Genomic DNA, 18,937 nt, shown 5'->3' with positions numbered 1-18,937 from the left:
TTTTGTTATCATATCACTCTCATTCAGTTAGAAAGTGGCACTGTCCACCAAATTCTCACTCCAAAGAGCATATCTTTGTCTCCAATCAGAGTGAGTCTTTCTCAAAGCAATAGCCACAGACTAGATATGAAAGTCCTAGACTCCTTCTTCACTCTCTATGTATTCGGTAGATTGAGTGATATTTATTAATGATTAACTTTCTGTCATTCTGGTGTTACAGTATGTACATAGGACTAAGTAATAAATGAAAGTTAAAAAGAAAACTGCCTGCTTTTAAGGAGATTAAAGCAAAGGGAGAAGGGTTATATAGTAAGCCTCTATTTCAGTTTTCAATGTCTATTCAGAAAAAGGTTGTGTAGCATCTTTCTTGAGGTACTGGAGAAGTGTCACGGGGTTCCAAAACAGAAGTGACTTCACTTGATCTGGAAACGATCCTCAAATGGGGAAAGACTGAGAATGCCAGGGGAGGCAAATGACTGGAGGGAAAACAAATCACCATGGGTGCAAAGGACTGTGAGTGTAGCTGAATCCTGAACTGCAAGCTTGCTGGGGACAGCATAACAGAACAGGAACTTCCAGCAGTAGGCTGTGATGGAGACATCTCAGTAGCCTGCAGCAGCTCTTTGTAAAAACCAGTTGTTCCCATTTCTCCTAACCTTAGCCCTAGATGATGATTGCATAGATTTCATTGTGCATGACTACTTTTCAGTTGGCCTTAGTGTGCATAATTATTCTATTCTATTTGACTTTCCTACTTCTTTCTCCTTCTGCTCTGATGAATTCTGCGAAACTAGATGTTCCTTGATGTAATGATTCTTAAACAATTGGAAATTGAGGCAAAGGGGCACAGCAAAGCACAGTCCTAATGACCCAGGTGCATGCTGGGTGTTCTCATCTAGGAAACAATGTAATAATTGCACAATGGTAGTTCCAGATTAATACTTGACTTGCAAAGAAAATTTGAAGAAATTATTAGAAAATGAATTAGAGTCAACATTGGGACCCCAAGTAAGAAAAAATTATTGAAGTTATAAAATAAGGTTTGCATAATATTTTAGAGTGGTTCTTGGATAAGGAAGTATAGAATGCATAAATTACATACTAATAAAACTAGGCCAAAATATTAGAATTCTTAGGAGAGTCATTGTGTGTAATGAAAAGGAATAGAAAGCTAGTCAAACTACTGAATTAAGGGTTAACTTGACTCTTTCAGGCCACTGCCTGGCAGCTTTGTCCATGTCATTTATCATTAGAGCTTCAGAGGAAAATGCAAATAGGTGACCTCAGAGCTCTGAGCTCTGAAGTATACTAAGTCAAAAGTTAAAGTTTAAATAATGATAAGTTTACAATTATTATTATTTTGGCCACAGGCCTGGGAATAGGGAAAGCTTGAAACCTTGAGGAACAATTGTAATTCTTAATTCTTTGTGGGATGTGGTTATTCTTTTGAATTTGATTTGGCAATGATTATATAGTGTCTTTTTTTCTACCTGCTCTTGGGGCATCAATAAAAGACTGGGGCAAGAGAAAGGCTAGGGAGCAAGTGAGAGAGCATGTAAAGATCAAGTGAAGAGTGAGTGGGGGGACAGTGAGGTGTATATGAGACTGTGTGTGTGAGTGTGTGTGCGTGTGTGTGTGTGTGTGTGTGTTGAGAAAGGGGGAGGAAGATGGGGAGGGGGAGAGAGAGAGGGGGAGAGAGACATGAGAAAAGTGAGTGAAGAGAGAATGTGAGGTTTGGGGAAAGGGAATAACATTTGAAATATAAATAAAAATATCCAATAAAAAATTTAAAAAAAGAACGTGAGGTGTGTATGAAGATTGTGTGTGAGAGGGAAAGGTGAATGAACAGAGTTTCACATGAGTGTGGGAGTTTGAGAAAAGAAAAGCACAAAAGAGAAAAACAGTGTGTAAGAGAATGGAGAGTTGTGTAGCCTCAAGCTGTGGGCAAGTGAGAGAGAGAGAGAGAGAGAGAGAGAGAGAGAGAGAGACAGAGACAGAGACAGAGAGACAGAGACAGAGAGACAGAGACAGAGAGACAGAGAGACAGAGACAGACAGAAAGAGACACAGAGAGAGACAGGGAGAGACAGAGAGAGAGACAGAGAGAGAGAGACAGAGACAGAGACAGAGAGAGAGACAGAGAGAGAGACATTTTAAGCCTTGAAAAATTGCTGGTCAGTTTGTACCCAAAAAATAGTCTGTATTTATTTGTTGTGTGTCTTCCAGATATCCCTGCTTCCAGTTGAGAACTCAGATCCTGTGTCAAGGCTGGACCCTGACACAAGCTTAGAGGATGAGATCACAAATGAGGCTATAGATATTTGCTGGGTAACATCATGAGGAATTTGATCAGCACTCCATGACCTCTGGACTTTCTTCTTTAGATAACCCATAATGGCGACCGCTGAAATTGGCTTGTCACAAAGCTGAATGGTTGCAGCAGAATTAATGTCTTAAAGTGGTTTAGAATAGTATGCTCTACTGCAGTAACTTGAACAAGGGGTCACAGGCTTTTCCTTAGCAATGGTGGCCTATTGGGAAAAGAAAAGATTTATACAAGAATATCAAATACTGTTAGGAGAGCTTTGATGACTAGTTAGCTGTTGCTATTGGTAAATAGGGAAGGAAAACACTCATGCACAAGAATTAAGTGATTAGATATTCAGTTCTTATTAAAGTTTAGGAACATTGGGAATGGGGCATTTTCCTTTAGAAGGCTTACGCTCTGCCTTTATTTGACAATGCATATATATATTATATATATGTATATGCATACACACACACACACACACACACACACACACACACACACATATATATATATATATATATATATATATATATATATATATATACAATTTTAGGTAGATGGTTGCCTTTTAGAAATTGGAATTGGAAAGAATCTATACTATGGGGAGACGTTAGTTGGAGAAATTGACTTGAGGTCTGAATGTAATTAATAGAATGGATGACCAATGATCAACAATTTAGGTTTAATTGTTAGTGAAAAACTGAGGTTGGGGGGAAAACTTTTCAAAGTTTGGGCAGTTTACTTTTTAACTTTTTGTTTCTATGTTCCTCCCAGAAAAGACAGAATCTCTGAAAGTGCTTAAGGAGAATGAGCTAAGAAAGTAGACATGAATTCAGCCAAGAGTTAATTTAACTGACAGTTCTGTATGTGCAGTTGCACTAATGAAAAAAATTAGCTAAAATAAAAGTATACTATCTGGGTTTCAAGAGAGGCAAAATGGTTGCCTAGTAGATAGTATGTCACACAAAAAGGATTCCTAAATTGCTAAGCAGTGCTTTCATTTGCTGCCTGCTGTCATCCTAACATACTCCTACTGGAAAGTTCCAGAAGGCATCCTAAACTACTTTCTGTAGTGTTCATCTCAGAAAAGTCACTGAATTTCTATCTTCTTTATATGGTATAATACACCATGCTTTTCTAGAATCCAGGATAAAGCCTTGGACACAGTCAACAATGTAGCTGACTTTGAATACACGGCATTATAAAGCAGTGAAAGGGAGGAAAAAAAGATTATAAATTCTCTTTCTATATAGAAAAGGAGAAGTACCACAATATTACCATTTCTAAGTCTGGGGAATAATGTCTATAACATTGAATAGGCTTTTACAAAGGTGATTTATTAATTGAAGCCTACTTGTATTACCCACTTCAGAGTCCAGATTGGATATTACACCCAAATCCTGCTCTGTGATAACGAGTAGGCAGCTGCTCACATCATGATGAGAATGACTTTGCTGAGGTCTAACAGTGCACTTGAGCACATAGGTTCTTACTCCCAGAGCCCCTAGCATCCTATTTTTGTCTCTCTTGAGTCACAGATGACAATCTTGATAAATTGTATCACACCGTGAGTTGGCTTGTGATGGAAACACATTTCAGCTTGGAGGCTGGAATACAACCCCTGAATTCAAACTCTGACAAAACACTTAGAAATGTACACTTGTCTCCATTCTCCTTTGTCGTTGTTAAAAAAATGAAAACAAATCCAGTTAATTCTCTGAAATCTCGCTAACAGTGGGGGACAGTAATCTATTTACTGACGTCATAGAATTTCTATTGTTTTATCTATTATGTCTACATTATCATCTGTATTTATTTGTCTTTATGATATTTTAAGTGTGTTTTATATGTATCTATTATAGCTTAGCTCCTAATTGCTTTTAGATTTATTTATTTTATACATATGAGAGTTTTGCCTGCATGTATGTCTGTGTACCACACATATGTCTGGTGTCCATGGAGGCCTAAAAAAAGTATCCTGTAACTTGGAATAGGAGTTTCAGGTGGCTGTAAACTGCATTGTGGGTGATGGATAGAAGATTAATATTGTCTGCAAATGCAAAAAGTACTTTTAATCACTGAGCCATGTCTCTAGCTCCATATGGTTTAGATGCTAAATGTCCCCTGAATAAGGCAAAGGCTGCCTGATAAAGTGTTCCTTTTTAAAATTGGATACTTTGTTTATTTACATTTCAAATATTATCCCCTCCAGAAACCCCCTATCTCATACCTTCTCCCTCTGCTTCTATGAGAGTGCCCACCCACCTCCCCACTCCCACCTCCCCACCTTGACATTTCCCTACACTGGGGCATTGAGCTTTCACAGGATCAAAGGCCTCTCCTCCCACTGATGCTTGACAAAGCCATCATCTGCTACATATGTGGCTGGAACCATAAGTTGCTCCATGTGTACTCTTTGGTTGGTGGTTTAGTCCCTGGGATCTCTAGGGATATGGTTGGTTGATACTTTGTTCTTCCTATGGGGTTACAAACCCCTTCAGCTCCTTTCTCTCACTCCTCCATTTGAATTCCCATGTTCAGTCCAATAGTTGGCTGTGAACATCTGCCTCTGTATTTTTCAGACTCTGGCAGAGGCTCTCAGGAGACAGCTATATCAAGCTCCTGTCAGCAAGCACTTTTTGGCATCTGCAATAATATCTGAGTTTGGTGTCTGTGTATGGGATAGATCAACATGCATGGTATGAACAAGTGGAACTTTTAAGATTTGTAGCCCAGTGGAGGAGGAGGCCTTTGGCTTTTGCAGAGCTGTCAGGGATCTTGCTCCTTCTCTTTCTTTCTTTAGGTCCCTGACACCATAAAATAATCACTATCACTATGCCATATACACCTGCTGTAATAGACTGACTCATTGTAGGCCAAGTAAACACTGAAAGAAACTGTGAATAAAAATAGTTTCTCTTTATATGTTGTTATCTCAGGTATTTTATCATAATATCAGTAAGCTGACAAATCTATTATCCATTCATCTTTAACTATTTTTATTCAATTTTATGATAGAAAAGAGAAAATAAATCAAATGAAAGTTTTGGATAAGTAAATTATATGGTTTTATTATGACAATATTAGAAAGTTTTCTCTTTGAAAATAGTTCTCTTCGCACATATAATACAGTGGTTAGCATATTGATAAGATTAATTTTGTCTGAAGGGATAATAAATTTTATTGCCTGAAAAGGGGGGCATTTCAGCATAAATTGGATGATCAGAGTGTTTGTAAATTAGCCCTTCTGTTTTTGTCAAAGCAAAGAAGACTGACCACCTCAGAGAAGAAACATAATGCTGACAGTTCTCATGAGTACATTTCTTACATTGAATCATTAAAACTACGAGGAATTCTTATCTTCCTACTTCCTGGGTCTGCTCAGAACATTAGCCCCATTACTTCTCTGAACTCCCTGCACACCAATAAGTAAATTTTGACAGCTCTGGAAACATTCTTAAATGTCAACATGTAAGATGACATTGCCTGCTGTATTAGTATTAGTCTCCACACTGTGTCTCACAGTAAAGATTCCACAGCTCTGCAGCTCTTTTTTTTTTTTTTAACTTTTAGCTCTTTCTTTTTTCTTTTTTTTTTTTTTTATTAACTTGAGTATTTCTTATATACATTTCAAGTGTTATTCCCTTTCCCGGTTTCCGGGCAAAATCCCCCTCCCCCCTCCCCTTCCTTATGGGTGTTCCCCTCCCAACCCTCCCCCCATTGCCGCCCTCCCCCCATAGTCTAGTTCACTGGGGGTTCAGTCTTAGCAGGACCCAGGGCTTCCCCTTCCACTGGTGCTCTTACTAGGATATTCATTGCTACCTATGGGGTCAGAGTCCATGGTCAGTCCATATATAGTCTTTAGGTAGTGGCTTAGTCCCTGGAAGCTCTGGTTGCTTGACATTGTTGTACTTTTGGGGTCTCGAGCCCCTTCAAGCTCTTCCAGTTCTTTCTCTGATTCCTTCAACGGGGGACCTATTCTCAGTTCAGTGGTTTGCTGCTGGCATTCGCCTCTGTATTTGCTGTATTCTGGCTGTGTCTCTCAGGAGCGATCTACATCCGGCTCCTGTCGGTCTGCACTCTCTGCAGCTCTTAAAAGTATGATAATGCAGTGTGAGTATTCTTTGAGCCTAGAGAAGGAGCAGATTATATGTATTAGCTATGGTTTTTAGACTTCAGCTTATCAGTGATTCTCAACCCGTGGGTCATGCCTTCCTTGAGGGTTGAATACCAGATACCTTAAATTTCATATATTTACATTATGATTCATAAAACTAGCAAAATTACTGTTAAGTAGCAACAACAGTAATTTTATGGTTGGGAGTCACCACAACACGAGGACTGTATTTAAAAGGTTGTAGCATGAGGAAGGTTGAAAACCAGGGGCTTATTTAAGTATTCACTTATTTACTTATTCTTTTAGTGGGTGTTTGTTTTTATTTATGTCAGATGACTACTTGGGTTTTACAAAGGTATTGAATCCCTAGGTCTCACTCCTCTAAAGTGACACTTTTTCCCTATCATGTGTTCTTAAACATGTTCCTAGTCCCTTATGTCTTAAAAAGCTGCATCATCCTGAATCCCTTAGGACCTAACTGTTGGCCTATTGGCATTCAAATAAATTTGAAAATTTTTTTATTAAGAAATGTTCGATAAATATAAATACAGAAAAGTTATAATGGATGATGCAGAAAGCTAATGGAAAAAGCATTAGTGAACAATTATCATGAAATAGACAGCTATGAAATCATAGTGAATATAGACTGATAATGTATGCTACTGAACCCAATAATAACTTTCTAGCACTAAAGCCTTCAAGAAGTAAAGGTATATAAAGGGTCTTGCATAAGATGAATTGTATAGAGGAATTCAGCAACATGGCTGCTCTGTGAAGGGATCATATTCGAAAACCTTCTAGGTTTGTATGATGTGGCTCAAATAACAGAGATGCCCTTAGTAAACACCTTTAATCCCTCTGGCTGTAACACAAATATGTTTTATTACACACCTTTATTTCCAAACAATAACATCTAATAGAGGGGCAAAATGATGAATCACAGAAATATTTGACAGAATGAGTCAGAGATAAAACATTCCCAGCTCTCAATAGGACAGAACAGGCAACAGAGAGGACTTAGGAAAGCAGCACAGAGAGAAAAAGAATGAGGAGGCAGTTTTACTGGGATAATTTTATAGAGACAGGTTACAGGTAAAGACAGAATGAGCCAGAGAATGAGAATGAGTCAGACAGATTGCTAGAATTGGTTTGAGGCCAAGCAGAGAAATTTGTTCAGAAGCTAAGAAAAGTCAGTTTGAATGAGGCAGGTGGGAGGGAAATTTGTCCCAGAAGAGTTGAGTTAAACCAGCTAGCCAGAGTTCAGAATGAACTTCAAAGGGTAAGCTTATTCAGCAGCAAACCTCTGAGATAGCAATTACATCTAGTGAATAAAACTTACTTTTATAGAACTGAGTCAAAATGAGGTTGTTATTGTAGGATATAGTCTTTTCAGATATGTGTCCTTCCAAGAAACAATTTAGACACAAAGACTCAGAAAAAGAAGGTGATATAAAGGCACAGAGAAGGTGACAATCTCCAAGTTTAGAGGAACCAACTTGCCAATCTCATGACTTTGGATGCACAAACTCTCAATTTTAATAAAATACTTGTTTTATTGTTGAAGCCAAAAGTCAATAAAACTGTTGCTGAGCAAGGTATACACTTCTACCATTATAGTAACTCTGAAGTAGGAATTAATTTATCAAGACAGTAAATGGCTAGAAACTTATTTTTCAGAGAAGTAAAGTGATCCGATGAAACACACACACACACACACACACACACACACACACACACACACATGCACTAACATGGACAGAGGACACTAAAGTCAAGTGGCAATGGCCTTTATGATTGGTGGTAGGCATTTAAACATTATTAGAAGTCCTAGTAGTGATGATGATTATGTTGATGATAGCAGCTGCTTATATTGCACACCATTTTTTTGTGTCAGACATAATATTAACTATTATAGTACTTCTCTGTTTGCTATCTACTTTTCTGTTATAGTTGTGAACCTGAAACTCAGAGAAATTAAGTCTTTTATTTGCTGAAACTCTCACAGCTAGAATTTTCACCATAAATGTACCTTAACTCAAGTATAAAATTATGAAACAACACGATGGCACATACACCTGCTGCTCCTGAAATGGGTGGTGAATTTATTCAAGGGGTCCAACAACCCTTTTAAGAAAGGTTACTTTTTTTTAATATGGCTGGTCAAAGCTCTTGAGTCTATATTAGGTCTTGATATCTTGTGATAGCTCTGAAATCCACTGTAGTCCATCAAGCTATCCTGGAGACTTTAGCACTTTAACCTAAAAACATTCCTCTGTCTTAAATATCTCAGATTGTTATGAAGTTACTTTAGTCTCTCCTGCAACCTTGCTCAATCACATAGAGAAAAGCTCACATTAGACTCTTCCTATACCTAACAGTTTTAAAACCAAAGTAAGGAACAGTTGCTAAGGTCTCTCCAAGGTCACAGCCAAATATATAAAAAAGTCAGGAGGGCCACATATAAATTTGCATAAAATATGCCCCAAATTTGCATTCAAATGCATTTTAATCTGCATAAAAGACTATTATCATGTCTTAAGAATATAAATTTTATAATTGTTCTTTTAACGCTGTCATTAATTTTTCTTGTGTAACCACACCCCCCTCTTCTTTCAATCCTTGCCAGAATTTTTGCGATCTCTGGAAAGCTTTCTTGGGTGAAGTAACCAAGGTGTAATGAAAATTCTAGCATTGCTTACTGGGAGAGCACACCACAGGAATTATCTACCATTTTTTAATTTCAATTAGTGTGTGTGTGTGTGTGTGTGTGTGTGTGTGTGTGTGTGTGTGTGTGTGTGTATTGGCATGCAGGTCAGAAGACAACATTTGGGAGCCTCTTCTCTTTTTGTAAACTGGGATCCATGTATTGAATTTAGATCTTTGGGCTTTTTCAGCAAGCTCCTTTATCCAGTAAACTTATCTTACCTGTCCTGATCATCCATTCTTTTCTTCACCAGAAAATTCATTACAAGTTTGTCTTCTTTTTCTTGACTAATGCATGCCATCTTTAAGAATTCCTTTCTACTGCTGATGAAGAAAAATTATATAAGACAGAATAAAGAGACAAGAAAGACTTGAAGGTTAGTGAAACAAAAGAAAGAAGCTGACCTTTTTTGTTTGTTTGAAGTTTTACAAAGTGGGGGTGAATTTTAGGTGCTAGATTGAGCTGAGAAAAACTGCTAAAAGTATTAGTGGGAGATCAATGGGCAGGATCAATCTCTTTATGTTCTTACTTATTAAGAAAGTTAGGCACAAAGACTAGGAAAAAGGATTCTATCTTAACAGCTGTGTTTCTGAAATGGCTCCCAGGTCTGCTACAAAGTTGTTTCTCAATTGTCCATCTGGGAAGATGCTGGAAAGCAGAAAAAGAATCTTGTAAGATTTCTAAAGTTATTCCGTGAAAAGAGCTGCCAGGGGTGTAGTGTCAGGAATAAATCTAATCACATTTAGGTAGGCCAAAGGTCTCAGTCAAGCAGGCAGAAATATAGGCATTGGTAGTTTTATTTCACAGCCATCTAGTCTCTTTCCACAGGAGGCCCAACCTAAGTTCAGTGCTTGCTCCAAGTATCAACATCTGACTCAGTCAGCTGCTGGTAGAGCCTCTAAGAGGACAGCCATGCTAGACTCCTGTCTGCAAGCACAGCATAGCATCAGTAATAGTGTCAGGGTTTGGTACCTACCCATGAGATGGATCCCAAGTTCGTCTGGCCACCAGTTGGCCATTCCTTCTGTCTCTGCTCCATTTTTGCCCCTGCATTTCATTTAGAAGAGGAACAATTCTAGGTAAAAATAAATTGAAAGGTAGACTAGTATCTCTATCCCTTCACTGGGAAGCCTGTAAAGCTACTGGAGTTAGTCTCTTCAGGTTCCTCTTATAAGGTTATTATATATTAACAGTTAACAAAGGTGAGTTATATTGTGTTAGGCATTATTGTGCCCAGGTTATTGTTTACATTTGGACATGGGAGATATGAATATGTGACAAAGGATGGATTGTGATGACTTCTTTTGGTTGTCAACTTGATTATATCTGGAATGAACTACAATCCAGAACTTATAAAAATACTGTGGAAAGACAAAGAAAAGCTTAGGTTCAGGCATGGTGGTACACACCTTTAATCCTAGCACTCAGGAGACAGAGGGATGCAAATCTCTGAGTTCAAAATTTGTCTTCAGTGCAAGTTCTAGACAGTAAGGTTTAGGCAGTAAAAGAAATACCTAAAAACAGAAAGCTGATGATTATGTAATAGAACAAGGGGCAGGGTGATCCAGCTCCACCAAGCAGAAGAACTCTGCAGCTTCATTCATATGGCTCTGGCTTTGGAGGCAAAAGTAGAAGGGTTTACTGGGACAATTGATGCTGGTTAGGTGGGGCTAAGAAATTAGTGATGATTAAGAAGAGACCAGCATCCCTGAGGTGAAGTCTTCTTGGAAGTGATTTCTGAGAGCATAAAGAAGCTGTATTCCAGAGATAGACATCATATGTAATGTACCAGATAGACCTGGTAATATGTAAGAATCATCCAAGTTGTATTTGTTTTGAAGGCATGAAAGGGTCATGGAGAGCAGCTGAGACCTTGGCACTGTAAGAGGCTAGAAAAGGCCGTAGGTGAAGGTGCAACCTCAGTTGCTGTTGACTGCTCAGTACTAGAGGGGTCATACAAAGAAGCTGAGGCTTGGAGTCATGAAGAATGCTAATGAAAAGCTATTGGTGAAGCCTAGTTACAGTGGAAGACCCCATCATACTGGAGATACCAGTACCACAGGATGACCCCTAAGAACAGCAAGAGCGGTGAAATGGAGTCAACAAGAGCCTAGTGTGCTACAGAGGGCAGAGGTAGAGGTGTGACTCAGCTTTCTGGAGGAGCCCAGACAATCATGAGTGAATCCCAGAGATTAGAACAAGAAGCTGTGAAGTTGAAGTTGCATTAAAAACTCACCTTACAGATGCCAAAGCCTTGGGAAACCTGAAGAGGAAAGCTGCTAACACGGTGTACAAGCCCAAGAGAAAAAAATGTGTTGCAATCAACAAAGCTAAAAGGATTTGGACTTCTGACATGGAGGTACAGAGTTTGGATTTTGCTAAGCCAGTATTTGGTCTTCCTTTGGTCCAGTATTTCCTCACTGTAACAGTTTGTGTTGGTAATGCATATTATGTGATGTTGAAAGTTTGTGATATATGTTTTGATTTTATTTCTACAGGGGGTTACAGTTAAAAGATTGAATGATTTTCAGAAGGGACTTTGAACTTTGGACTTTTAAATATTGTTGAGACTGTAATAGACTATGGGAGCTTTTGAAGTTGAACTAAATGCATTTTGTATTATCATATGACCAAAAACCTGTGGAGGCCAGGGAGTGGAATGTGGTGATTTGAATAGGTTGGTTTCCTTAGAGTCATGTGTTTTAATGCTTGGTCCATAGGAGTAGCACTATGAGGGAGTATGGCCTTGTTGGAAGAAATGTATCACTGTGTGGGAAGCCTTTGAGGTTAACTATACTCCGATTCTGCCCAGTACATGAGAAAGTCCTGTGCTGGCTCCCTGTGGAAGGTAGTCTCCTGGCTGCCTTCAGATCAATATGTAGAACTTTCAACTCCTTTTCCAGCACTATGACTGCTTGTAGGCTGCCATGATTTCTGCCATGATGATAATGCATTGAACCTCCGGAACTGTAAGCCAGCCCCAATTAAATATTTCCTTCATAAAAGCTGCCTTGGTCACAGCATCTCTTCACAGTAATAAAACCCAAACTAAGACAGATGTGTATCATTAAATAATTAAGAAGGATGCTTCCATCTCACACTATGCCAGACACTGGGGGACCACATGGCACCAGCAGGGTGTTCTCATCTCAGTAGACTCTCTGACCCTTTGCTTTCTAAATGTCTCCACCCAATTTGCTAAGTTCCCATGGCAGGTCACTACCTAGCATCTAAATTCCATGTTTTATACCTTTCTCTTGAACTCAGTTAGGTTGAAGCATGAAGGGAAACACCATACAAGCTTAGTTTAGAATTAACAGGTAACTCAATCACTGGGCACAACTACTAATATTTTAATTAGTAAGCCATACTAATTTAAATCCTCCTGCGGCAGATCCTGGCAGATTTGCCACCTAACGGGGGGGGGGGGGGCTCTAGTTCATTATATCCTCTACCCATAGCTCTCTCTCCTTCCCAAAATCCTCAAGTCCCTTTTCTCCCCCCTCTTCCTGTGTCTGATCTGGAACTCCTGCCTAATCCTCATCCAGTGATTGGTCCCCTGAAATCTTTAATCATTAGGGGAAGGTTCTTGTCACACAGATGGCTATAAATGTCACCTGTTTTATCTTCATTCTATACTCCAAATTAAGTCTTAATTTTGTCAACTTAAAATTGTGATAACACATAGTTGAATGCACCTGTCCTTCAGATATGAGAGTCCTTTCTGTAGCATTCTGATTTATTAGTTGTCTGATCTTTGTTTCATGATGTTCCTAACAACAAAATAAAAGGAAGATCATTTCCTTCACATAATTTATTGCCTTGTTTTCTGATTTTTCTTCTTTCATGTTTTTATAATGGTTTCCTTAACTGATGGTATAGTCATGCTCACAGCATTTACATTTGCACTCTCATGTCCTCAGAATTCTCAAGACTACTATGGTGTGTGGAAACCATCCATCACATTTTGTTGTCCACTGCAGACTCTTCTTAGTCAATACAAACATCCTGTTAATCATTTTCCCATTATTTTTAAATCTTCTAGATATTCCTACATAGACAGGGGAAGAAAGTCATGTCTTTATTATTTTGTATCTCTTTGTGTTTTACAAAACCACAGTAAAGCTTGGTCTTCTGGCTCTCCATTTTCCAGTCCACAACTCTGCCTGCATTGCTGGAGGCCTGCTGGTACAAGGGACAACCAAATGGCTAAAGGCCACTATAAAAATACAATCAATGAGAGCAAGGACAGTGTGGTACCACTAGAGCCCAGCTACCTTAAAACAGGAAGTTCTGAATATGTTAAAATACCCAAAGCCCAAGAAATGACTTATGAAAATGATAAAGGCTTTCAAAGAGGAAAAGAATAAATCCCTTAATGAGCTACATGACAATACAATCAAACAGGTGAAATAAATGAATAAAACTGCTCAAGACTTGAAAATGTAAATATAAATAATAAAGAAAACATGAACTGAAACAGTCTTGGAGATGGAAAACCTAGGGACTAGAGAACAGAAACTACAGTCACAAGCATCATCAATAGAATACAGGAGTTGGAAAAGAGAATCTCAGGTGTAGAATATAAAATAGAAGAAATTGTTCTATCAGTCAGAGAAAAAGTTAAGTATAAAAAGTTTATGTTACAAGATATTCAGGAAATCTGAGATTTTATGAAAATGCCAAACCTAAGAATAATAGGAATAGAAGAAGAAGATTCCTAGATCAATGCCTGGGAAATAAATGCTTACAGAACACAAAGTACATTAGACCAGAAGAGAAAAATCCTCCCGCCATATAATAATCGAAACACTAGTTATAGAGGAAACAATGAATATTAAAAGACTGAAGGGTAATTGGCCAAATAACATACAAAGGTAGACCTGTTAGGATTACACCCAATTTTTCCACAGAGCTTTAAAAGCTGGAAGGGCATGGTCATATGTTTTTTATCTGTAAGAGAATATAGATATCAGTGAAAACTTTCAGTCACCATAGATAGAGAAAACAAGATATTTATTACATGACAAAATGAAGTTTAAATGATATATATCAGTATATCATGCCTTATAGCACAGGGTCAGATGATTTTAGTGTACCATTTTACCAGACATTATAGGAGGAACTATTATCAATACTCCTCAAATTATTCCAAAAAAATGAAACAGAAGAAACACTGCCAAATTCATTTTATGTGGTTACCATCACTCTCATACCTAAACCACACACAGACTCAACCAAGAATGAGAATTTCAGATCAATCTCTCTTATGAACATTGATAAAAAAAATGGTCAATAATGTAAGTATTCACAAAAATTCAAAATTCAAGAATACATTGAAAACATCATCCATCATTATCAAGTAGGCTTTATCCCAGGGATGCAGGCATAGTTCAACATACAAAAATACACCATTGTGCTGGTCAGGTGGGCACTCCTGAGGCTGCAGAGCGGAAGAGACCACCAACACTGCTCACCCCTGCCCACATCCCTGGCCCAAGAGGAAACTGTATAAGGCCTCTGGGCTCCCGTGGGGGAGGGCCCAGGAGCGGCAGGACCCCTGCCGGAGACACCTCCGGAACCTGAAGGAAACAGACCGGATAAACAGTTCTCTGCACCCAAATCCCGTGGGAGGGAGAGCTAAACCTTCAGAGAGGCAGACAGGCCTGGGAAACCAGAAGAGACTGCTCCCTGCACACACATCTCGGACGCCAGAGGAAAAAGCCAAAGACCATCTGGAACCCTGGTGCACTGAAGCTCCCGGAAGGGGCGGCACAGGTCTTCCTGGTTGCTGCCGCTGCAGAGAGCCCCTGGACAGCACCCCACGAGCAAACCTGAGCCTCGGGACCACAGGTAAGACCAAATTTTCTGCTGCAAGAAAGCTGCCTGGTGAACTCAAGACACAGGCCCACAGGAACAGCTGAAGACCTGTAGAGAGGAAAAACTACACGCCCGAAAGCAGAACACTCTGTCCCCATAACTGACTGAAAGAGAGGAAAACAGGTCTACAGCACTCCTGACACACAGGCTTATAGGACAGTCTAGCCACTGTCAGAAATAGCAGAACAAAGTAACACTAGAGATAATCTGATGGCGAGAGGCAAGCGCAGGAACCCAAGCAACAGAAACCAAGACTACATGCCATCATCAGAGCCCAATTCTCCCACCAAAACAAACATGGAATATCCAAACACACCAGAAAAGCAAGATCTAGTTTCAAAATCATATTTGATCATGATGCTGGAGGACTTCAGGAAAGACCTGAACACACTTAGGGAAGCACAGGAAAACATTAATAAACAAGTAAAAGCCTACAGAGAGGAATCGCAAAAATCCCTGAAAGAATTCCAGGAAAACACAATCAAACAGTTGAAGGAATTAAAAATGGAAATAGAAGCAATCAAGAAAGAACACATGGAAACAACCCTGGATATAGAAAACCAAAAGAAGAGACAAGGAGCTGTAGATACAAGCTTCACCAACAGAATACAAGAGATGGAAGAGAGAATCTCAGGAGCAGAAGATTCCATAGAAATCATTGACTCAACTGTCAAAGATAATGTAAAGCGGAAAAAGCTACTGGTCCAAAACATACAGGAAATCCAGGACTCAATGAGAAGATCAAACCTAAGGATAATAGGTATAGAAGAGAGTGAAGACTCCCAGCTCAAAGGACCAGTAAATATCTTCAACAAAATCATAGAAGAAAACTTCCCTAACCTAAAAAAAGAGATACCCATAGACATACAGGAAGCCTACAGAACTCCAAATAGATTGGACCAGAAAAGAAACACCTCCCGTCACATAATTGTCAAAACACCAAACGCACAAAATAAAGAAAGAATATTAAAAGCAGTAAGGGAAAAAGGTCAAGTAACATATAAAGGGAGACCTATCAGAATCACACCAGACTTCTCGCCAGAAACTATGAAGGCCAGAAGATCCTGGACTGATGTTATACAGACCCTAAGAGAACACAAATGCCAGCCCAGATTACTGTATCCAGCAAAACTCTCAATTAACATTGATGGAGAAACCAAGATATTCCATGACAAAACCAAATTTACACAATATCTTTCTACAAATCCAGCACTACAAAGGATAATAAATGGTAAAGCCCAACATAAGGAGGCAAGCTATACCCTAGAAGAAGCAAGAAACTAATCGTCTTGGCAACAAAACAAAGAGAATGAAAGCACACAAACATAACCTCACATCAAATATGAATATAACGGGAAGCAATAATCACTATTCCTTAATATCTCTCAATATCAATGGCCTCAACTCCCCAATAAAAAGACATAGATTAACAAACTGGATACGCAACGAGGACCCTGCATTCTGCTGCCTACAGGAAACACACCTCAGAGACAAAGACAGACACTACCTCAGAGTGAAAGGCTGGAAAACAACTTTCCAAGCAAATGGTCAGAAGAAGCAAGCTGGAGTAGCCATTCTAATATCAAATAAAATCAATTTCCAACTAAAAGTCATCAAAAAAGATAAGGAAGGACACTTCATATTCATCAAAGGAAAAATCAACCAAGATGAACTCTCAATCCTAAATATCTATGCCCCAAATACAAGGGCACCTACATATGTAAAAGAAACCTTACTAAAGCTCAAAACACACATTGCACCTCACACAATAATAGAGGGAGATTTCAACACCCCACTCTCATCAATGGACAGATCATGGAAACAGAAATTAAACAGTGATGTAGACAGACTAAGAGAAGTCATGAGCCAAATGGACTTAACGGATATTTATAGAACATTCTATCCTAAAGCAAAAGGATATACCTTCTTCTCAGCTCCTCATGGTACTTTCTCCAAAATTGACCATATAATTGGTCAAAAAACGGGCCTCAACAGGTACAGAAAGATAGAAATAATCCCATGCGTGCTATCGGACCACCACGGCCTAAAACTGGTCTTCAATAACAATAAGGGAAGAATGCCCACATATACGTGGAAATTGAACAATGCTCTACTCAATGATAACCTGGTCAAGGAAGAAATAAAGAAAGAAATTAAAAACTTTTTAGAATTTAATGAAAATGAAGATACAACATACTCAAACTTATGGGACACAATGAAAGCTGTGCTAAGAGGAAAACTCATAGCGCTGAGTGCCTGCAGAAAGAAACAGGAAAGAGCATATGTCAGCAGCTTGACAGCACACCTAAAAGCTCTAGAACAAAAAGAAGCAAATACACCCAGGAGGAGTAGAAGGCAGGAAATAATCAAACTCAGAGCTGAAATCAACCAAGTAGAAACAAAAAGGACCATAGAAAGAATCAACAGAACCAAAAGTTGGTTCTTTGAGAAAATCAACAAGATAGATAAACCCTTAGCCAGACTAACGAGAGGACACAGAGAGTGTGTCCAAATTAACAAAATTAGAAATGAAAAGGGAGACATAACTACAGATTCGGAGGAAATTCAAAAAATCATCAGATCTTACTATAAAAACCTATATTCAACAAAATTTGAAAATCTTCAGGAAATGGACAATTTCCTAGACAGATACCAGGTATCGAAGTTAAATCAGGAACAGATAAACCAGTTAAACAACCCCATAACTCCTAAGGAAATAGAAGCAGTCATTAAAGGTCTCCCAACCAAAAAGAGCCCAGGTCCAGACAGGTTTAGTGCAGAATTCTATCAAACCTTCATAGAAGACCTCATACCAATATTATCCAAACTATTCCACAAAATTGAAACAGATGGAGCCCTACCGAATTCCTTCTACGAAGCCACAATTACTCTTATACCTAAACCACACAAAGACCCAACAAAGAAAGAGAACTTCAGACCAATTTCCCTTATGAATATCGACGCAAAAATACTCAATAAAATTCTGGCAAACCGAATTCAAGAGCACATCAAAACAATCATCCACCATGATCAAGTAGGCTTCATCCCAGGCATGCAGGGATGGTTTAATATACGGAAAACCATCAATGTGATCCATTATATAAACAAACTGAAAGAACAGAACCACATGATCATTTCATTAGATGCTGAGAAAGCATTTGACAAAATTCAACACCCCTTCATGATAAAAGTCCTGGAAAGAATAGGAATTCAAGGCCCATACCTAAACATAGTAAAAGCCATATACAGCAAACCAGTTGCTAACATTAAACTAAATGGAGAGAAACTTGAAGCAATCCCACTAAAATCAGGGACTAGACAAGGCTGCCCACTCTCTCCCTACTTATTCAATATAGTTCTTGAAGTTCTAGACAGAGCAATCAGACAACAAAAGGAGATCAAAGGGATACAGATCGGAAAAGAAGAGGTCAAAATATCACTATTTGCAGATGACATGATCGTATATTTAAGTGATCCCAAAAGTTCCACCAGAGAACTACTAAAGCTGATAAACAACTTCAGCAAAGTGGCTGGGTATAAAATTAACTCAAATAAATCAGTTGCCCTCCTCTATACAAAAGAGAAACAAGCCGAGAAAGAAATTAGGGAAACGACACCCTTCATAATAGACCCAAATAATATAAAGTACCTCGGTGTGACTTTAACCAAGCAAGTAAAAGATCTGTACAATAAGAACTTCAAGACACTGAGGAAAGAAATTGAAGAAGACCTCAGAAGATGGAAAGATCTCCCATGCTCATGGATTGGCAGGATTAATATGGTAAAAATGGCCATTTTACCAAAAGCAATCTACAGATTCAATGCAATCCCCATCAAAATACCAATCCAATTCTTCAAAGAGTTAGACAGAACAATTTGCAAATTCATCTGGAATAACAAAAAACCCAGGATAGCTAAAGCTATCC

The sequence above is a fragment of the Rattus norvegicus genome, chromosome 16 (assembly GCF_036323735.1).
Source record: "Rattus norvegicus strain BN/NHsdMcwi chromosome 16, GRCr8, whole genome shotgun sequence".
Taxonomy (NCBI): Eukaryota; Metazoa; Chordata; class Mammalia; order Rodentia; family Muridae; genus Rattus; species Rattus norvegicus.
Note: the sequence above shows the minus strand (reverse complement) of the source record.